Source organism: Colobus angolensis, unplaced genomic scaffold (genome assembly GCF_000951035.1).
Source record: "Colobus angolensis palliatus isolate OR3802 unplaced genomic scaffold, Cang.pa_1.0 Scaffold175, whole genome shotgun sequence".
NCBI classification, from domain to species: Eukaryota; Metazoa; Chordata; class Mammalia; order Primates; family Cercopithecidae; genus Colobus; species Colobus angolensis.
In genome coordinates, this window is record NW_012114877.1 from 3,587,220 (window position 1) to 3,594,843 (window position 7,624).

Consider the following 7,624-nt stretch of genomic DNA (forward strand, 5'->3'; position numbering starts at 1 on the left):
CGCGCACCATTCACCGGGGGGAGAGGCGGGGGAACGTGCGGGTGGGGCAGGGAAGGAAGGGCGGCCCCATCTCCGCCCTCCTTCCCTCCCTTTATCCCAGTGGGGCCCAGACCCGCGCAACCAGGCGGGGAGGGGAGGTGGGCTCGCGATTGGGTTGCGATCTGGAGCGGTGGGGACAGGTCAGGTAATTCTGCCGGTGGTCAGGGATGGAAGAGTGGGGAGGACGGGACCAGCCTAGCTCAGAATGGGTGTTTCTTGGGGCCTCTGGGGCTGTTTTCTTTCCAGGAACCAGCGCGTATTTCTGCAGTGAGACCCTAGGACGGACATCGGCGCCTTCGGCTTCCATGGAGTTGCGATTTTGCTCTTTCCAGGGAAACAGTGGCAGGGTGTTTGTTTGCTGCTTGTCGGTTCCTGCGGATATCCTAGGACATTCCACTGGAGGCTTGGACTGCATTTAGAAGCCCCTATCCCTTCCCTGTCCACACTGTTAGTGAGCAATTTCATATGTTTGCATTTAGACCCATAGACTCAGAACGACTCATCACACACACAAACACCGTGTACACTGACACACTCACTCGCATTCACACACTTAGGTATACAGCCTGTTCCTTGCTCTGACCCTGTAACAACGCTTCCTCCTTCAGAGACTTTGAGATAGAGTGAGCGATCCGTGTGCACCATTTATCCATGCTCCCACCTTGCCAGTGTGGCTGGCTTGTTCTGGAAGGGGCTTAAGAGGAACAAGCCCCAGCTGTGCTTCTGGCTGGGACTCAAGCCCCCCTTCTGGGCCCTAACGCCTCCAGCTTCTTTGTGGACCGGACCTGACTCTCCAGGAACCTGGGAACCCACTGTTTCACTCTATTTTGGGACAAGAAAAAGGGGCTCTTTGGGGCCACTTCCTGCCTTCCCCTCAAGTAGGATCTCCAGCCTGCAGAGGGTGCCTAGTCCTTCTTTGCCCAAGAACCAGCCCAAGAAGCCTTTCCTCTGTGCCTGGGAAATGCAACCTTTTATTGGTAGCATGGCAGGGTGTTGGTGCTGAAGAACCAAGCAGCGACCCCTCTTGCAGCTGCCAAGTTTTGACGAGGGGCTCTGGGGGTCCTGCTGCTTTAGGGTCACATACTTCCACTTCCTGATTCACTACTGTGAGCTGGTGAGATGCCTAGAAGAGGAACAAGCGTTCAAAGTGAAAGTGGGCACATTACCGGAATAGTGCTGGGGAGAGTGCTGGATTCTTTTTCACCCTAGGCTGACTAGTGAGAAGCCAGGCTTGGACCTGTCCTCTGCTCCTAGCTTGCATACTCAGCCCTAAACTCAGAGCAGCACGCATACCACCTCCCCCCACACACACACACACACCCCACCATCTGCTCTCTAAGGCCCCTGGGCTTCCTGCAGGGTCCAGACCAATGTGGCTGGGCTTGGGCTTTTATCTGTCCTGATCCTGGGTTTGTCCTGACCAATGTAAGTGTCGCCCAATAAAACCTTCTATGACCACCACACCAGCCACCCCCCCTTCCAAGTGTGCCCTTTCCTTCTTGACTTTTTAGCAGTTCTGGGTAAATATTGATTTGCCCCCAGTTTACCTTCTCCCTGACTGGTCATTTGCAGACTCAGGAACTAGCTTCTGTAGGGACTTGCCTTTTCTGTTACTTTCTGGCCCTTTCACCACCCCCCTTCCTCCCTCCAAGTGGCATTGTAAAACTCACAGTGACAAAGAGACAGAGTAGGGTTCGAGGCCCCTGTTCCTGGGGACTTGAAGGCGGTTTTACATATGGGTCAGACACGGCTGGAGGCCAAGGTCAAGTTGAAAGTTGCAGTCTAGCCAGCATGAGAACTGCCATGCAAGCGTGGAGACCCAGGCAGCAGCAAAAGGCCCATTGCCCACATGCCCTCACGCTTAATTTTCTCTCTCTTTTTAAAGTTCTCGGCTCTGACTCAGTTCGGCTGCCCAGAATTTTTTGGTGCCTTCATGGGGTTTTTGGGGCGGTGTTTACCGACTCTTCTCTGCCTCCGCCCTACTCAGCTAGGGCTTTGAGCGTCTTCGGTTTTCCAGCCAGACGCGGAAAAACGAAAACACAGCTTAGGGAGCCCCCACTAGCCTGCGCCTGTGCCAGCTCACCTCTGGCCATAGTGCAGCTGCCGGTGCACACCGCGGCCAAGGCCGGCTCCACATTCTTCCCTCCCCCTTCCACTTCACCGGAGCCCCGAACCCTGCGCACAGAGAAAGTGCCTCAGCTCCACAGACGACTGGGTCCCTCCTCACCAAAATTGGTGAGACAGGATTTCATCTTGTCGGCCGAGGAGCCACAAGCAGGTTTGTCTGGGAGGGATGGTGCTGGGGGACGGTTTTGGATTGCGTCTCAAATTAAGCTTTGCTCCTTAAATGAGGCGCTCTCGCCAAGAAAGAGCTTGGGGCCTGAATTATTGAGATTTATGGTGCACCTTTAGTGATCAAATTTATCTGGGCTTTTCTTAGTTCCCCCATGTTAAAACAATAACAACAACAACCACAAAAACAAAACAAAAAAAACCCCACTCAAAACATGCTTACTTAGAAGAACGCACCCTGCTTGTTCTCTTCTTGTCTTGGATCTCAATATATATTTTATTTTTCTACCAGACATGTCCATGGCGTCCTGGCATGCCCCCACTGTTTTCAAATGTCTGCATGTCCTGTCAGTATTGAGTTGTAGCCACCAATCAGTGGAGGTGGTTTGTAGAAGGAGAACAAGCTCTGAATAATTTTGGGTCTGAGTTTCAGAATTTCTGCTCGCTTTTAAGCAAGAATAATCTTCCTTCCCTGTCTTCTGCTGAGGGAGATAAGACATTTCTTAATGGTTCCCAATATAATTTCTTTCCCTGCCAGACAGCCAACAAATTGACTTGCTGTGACAAAAGAAAGGTTGGAGGAAAATTAAGGCAAGTGTGCTCTGGGAAGCAAGCACAGACCCTCCTAGCATTCTTCCTCTTTTCCCAACGGCAAGATCAAGATTTGCTTGCCTGCCAAAGTAATGGGTCCTGACCTTCTGAGCTGTCTGTCCCTCTGATATTTTGTTCTCCAGGCTCAGGAATTCCTATAGGATTGCATAGAGGCACCATCAACCTGACAATTTCATATTCTCAGACTCCTCATGGGTTAGACTGGGGAAGCCAGGGCACCCACTAGGATCGGCCGGCAGCGGTGGCACCTTAGGCATGACAGCCAAGCAGAGTGCTGCATGAGTAGAGGTGGGAGAGGCTGCAATCACTTCCCAGGTACTGCGTGGTGCACCGATTTCCCCGGAGGAGCCCTGAGAGGGCAGCGCAGGAAGAACTGGAGGGTAGTTTCTGCAGCACGGCCTTTGTTTAAGGAATTACCAGAGCATTTCTCAGTGTTCCAAAATGCCTTGGCTGACAAGGCTTCTTACCTCCCGGGGTAAGCCAGGGTGCTCTGCAGGGTTTGGTTGCCCAAAAGCTTCTCACTGAAGAAAAAGACTGTGGCTAGGTTTTTCTGGTTGGGGGACTGGATGCCAGCCTGGTCCACGGGGCTCTGGGCTCCCAGCGTTGGAGGAGAAAAGGACAAAGGGAAACCAGGTTTTAATCAAGTTTGATTTTCATTAGCAAATGAAATTTACCTGCTCTCACTTTAACACCAAGGAGGCTGTCAGCACTGCTCCCTGGCACCATTTCTTTGTATTCATCCAGCATTAGGATAAACATTCCTTGGTTGGTTCTAAAGACACTTTGTATTTCAGGATATTCATGTGCTTTTAATGTATCCAAGCAGCTTTACAAGCCACTTTTGCAGAACATCTTAACCCACTCTCTCCCACCCTAGGTGGGCTGGGGCACAGAGATAATGACAAAGGAAGAAAGATCCAGAGGAAAAACTGGTTGAGGGGCTGAGGAGAGAGAAACAGAAAAGACAAAATCGTCAAACAGTGTAGCACCTCTGAAGCCAAACTTGAGCAGCTCATTTGGGAAAGGAGCAAGTGGGGGACTGCTCTGCTTACGGAGGGAATTTTGAGTGTCCCCATCAGGTGGAAGCTGTACCCTCTTTCTTAAGGGGAAAGGGTTGGTAGGTCCTGAGATCTGGGTTGAAGTTAGCCAGTGGACAGGGAAATGGCACATTGAGTCACTCACTCAAGCTTTTGTTCTAGATTTTTGTGCATTTGAAACAATAATAAGGCAGTAAAAGGCTTGAGGCTGTGGGGATAGTTTGGGGCTACGGTCACTCTGGTGACCAAATGTTAACATGGTGAAAGTGGAAGTGCAAGGTCCAGGAAGATCCACAGGGACCCCCACTTTGCCTTTAAGATCCCTTCATGGGGTGGATCTCAAGGACAGCAGATTTTTGGAGGCGCAGCTCTCCTGCTGCCTGTAGAGTTCTTTTTTGTTTGTTTGTTTCCAGGTACCACAAAGCCACTAGTGCACAGGGCCTCAGAAAATGCGGCAGGAGCTCAAAGAAAACTCCAATTTGAGTACAGCCCTGCCCTGTTTCCCCCAGAGAGTCCCTGAGCAAGGAGATCTCCACCCGACACACACCATTTCAGAACAACCAGGTTCCAGACTCCCATGAATAGCATCCTCCACTGCAAAGCCTTGGCCAGCCGTGCCTGGACTCCCCAGAGTTGGCGCAAACTCCGGCCTCCAAAACTCGGCTCTGGGAGGCCTAGGTGACTTCGAAGCCGGCGGCGGCCGTGGCAGCGGCGGCGGTGGTGGAAGAGCTCTTTCCTCCGGCAGTGCCACTGATCGCTCTTCACTGGAGCTGAAGACAGACTTCGCGTAAAGGACCGGAGCGTGCGTTAGAAGCAGAGGGAGCTTGGAGAAGGGCTCGGCCGGAAGGAGGAAGTGCCTTCTCGCAGTGCGCGGCCAGCCCGCGGGGGACACCGGCTTGCTGGACTGTGGGGCCCGTGCCACCCAAGGAGTGACCAGCGGGTCACTCAGCCGGGGCGCTGGGCGAGCGCGGGACGGCCCGGAGAATTCCGTCCGGCTGCTACGTGAAGAGGACGAGGGGTCTCTGTACCCGACTCTGCCACTGGCCCAAAGGAATTTTACCCTCGGGCGCCCACCCCTACCCTAGCTTGATGCTTACGCTCGCAACAAAACAGGAAACCAGGACTGGGCAGTGCATTCTTTAAGTCAACAAATACACTGAAGACTTCGAGCGTTTGAAGGAAGTAGGGGGTTTGAACGAAAGCCGGGCTCGGCTTTCTCGCTGAGAAAGCGGCGCAGGCAGCCAGGCAGCCTGCGCCCGCGGGGGTCCATCTCGCCCTAGACTCCTAAGAACTCCCACGGCCCTGTTCCCAGCTGCGAATTCTTAATGCACAACGCGACGGAGGGAAGGAAATTCACCAGCGCAGCGACGAGGAAGGGGAACTCAGGACCCCTTCAAGTACACACTGAGGTGTGATCAGAGTTTTATGGGCACGTTATATGCTGTAATTATAACGATGTGTGTGCCTCGATATGCACGCACATTCACGCATCAAACGTGCGTATACACACAGAGTGAATGTGCACATCCAATGTCATGTGGGTGAAATACAGGCATCATAACCAGCCCTACGAAAAAATAATTCACCCTGTCGGACCAGCCTGGTGACCTACTTCGCTGGCGCATCTCCTCGCTCACTTTTCCGACCACTCACCATTCCCTCTCCTGTGGCTTTGTAAATACACCTGTCCCTCGTGGAAGGTGAGTCGTGGACTGGCGTTGCCCGGTTCACATGTCCTCCCCAGAACCTCCATCTGGCTCCAGGGACCTTCGCTGAGCGAGTTTAGAGCACCCGGCACTGTTCAAGGAGGAGCCGCGGTTCCTTTGTCCCGCGGCTCTAGCCCCGTTCCGCCCAGCTCTCAGGGAAACGAAGCGCTCAGTACGAACTTCTGATATTAGTTTTTATGGGTATTTACACTCTGGTGAGGGGAGCTGAGTACGGAAGCTCCATTAATCAGCCCCCAACCTTGGGTTTAGATATTCAGTTTATGGGTTGGGAGAGGGAGTTTACCGGAAAGAAAGCATCAGGGTTGGCCGCTGACTCCAGAGAAATGAAAGGGGAGTAAGGTCGTTTTCTGTTTCTGGAAATCAAGAATTAGGAATGGGCAACTACAGGTGCTAACCAACAGACCACTTTTTTGTTTTTTGGTAGCCCTTTGGCAGGGATAGTTTTTCCACCTTTGCCCCACACAGTTTTTTTTTTAACCCTTTTATTATGGACTTTGTCAAACACACACACAAGCATAACAAACCCCTATGTACCCAGCTCCTAGTTTTGACCCCTATTATAATTTCATCTTCAAATGTTTTATTATCCACTTCCTCTCTCTCTCTCTCTCTCTCTCTCTCTCTTTAGTATTTTGAAGTAAATCCCAGATAGCATCACATCATTCACCCCCACCATAGGATTTCGAAGATCTGTTATATTTCAAGATTGAGTAAAAGGACTTGAAATGGGGTTATTGCAATGAAACTCTAGAAAAAACTTGAGGGTTCACCCAGGAGTAAGCTGGACAAAAGAGGGGTTTGAGAGGTAGACCCATCTTGCCTAAAAATCTTGTCTCGTCTTTCTAAAAATTACATATGAAAGAGGAAGATTTATGTTATCTTTTTATATGAGTGAATCGTCCTTTAATAGAAAATTTCTGTTGCTGCGTCAGAATTATGGGGGAACACAAAAAACATACCTCAGTCCTTAGTGTGTCCTAAATTGACATATATTCACTTATTAGTGGGTAAATGACTATATTCCATTTCAGCACAACTCCTTCCCTGGTAGAAACCCAAAAGAAATTTCTAATGATTAAACTAGGAAAGTTTGCACTGAATTGATGGCTCATCAGAACAACTGCAGTTTTCAGAAAGAAATTCAATGCCGAGCATTGAAAATATCCCCCTAGCAATAAGGGATTTTTTAAAGAAAGAATGAATAAAGGTGTTATGGTTTCTTTTGTTTTAATCTGGTAGTCTAATTTACAGTGAGCATGATTCTCCCCATCAAACTCTGAAAGTGACTTAACTGAAAGCCTTGGCAACTTCAGAAAGCAAAACGGTAAAAACAGAAAATAGCACACTGTTGAATTTGACAACTTTTACACTACCCGGCTGCTTGATAAATTCTGACCCCACTTGTCTGAGTGGATACTGATCATCTTTTCTATGGCAGTATTTTGTATTTGGGTTGTTTACGGTTTCTTAATTAATTTTTTTGAGTAGTGATTAAATATCTGGGATGCTTTTACACTAAGCATATACATTCTCATGGTATTAGAAAAGAGCTATTTGATGAAACTCATAAGGGGTATGCAAATTTAAAAAGAGAAGAAAGTGTGTGTACATATTTTACAATAATCTCGAATGACTCCAACTGTATGTTGCAGAAGCCGTGAGCTCTCTGCCCACTGTCTGTGGGGTATCAGCAAGATCGACTCCTACCAAGCCTTGGGCACAGCGGTGGGTTTATGGATCCTATGTCTCTTGATCCTAAGATGGAGTTCACCACAGGGGTGAGGGCTTGGGTCAGGGTAAGGGTGGGGACTGTAGAAGTCAAACAATTCGGAGGAAGAGGGAGAGGGGAAGAGAGAAGCCACAGACAAGCCTGGAGACAAAGAGGAAGGGAGAGATGGGAGGGAGAAGAATAAGAAG

The 7,624-nt window shown here is 50.0% G+C and overlaps 1 long non-coding RNA gene across 1 annotated transcript; it reads left to right on the plus strand.

The window, feature by feature from the left end:
- Window positions 1–83: 83 nt before the first annotated feature.
- Window positions 84–6,938, plus strand: LOC105509381. Its single transcript, XR_001001429.1, has 3 exons — window positions 84–184; window positions 286–2,317; window positions 4,394–6,938. It is a non-coding gene; the product is annotated as an uncharacterized LOC105509381 (long non-coding RNA).
- Window positions 6,939–7,624: the final 686 nt, after the last annotated feature.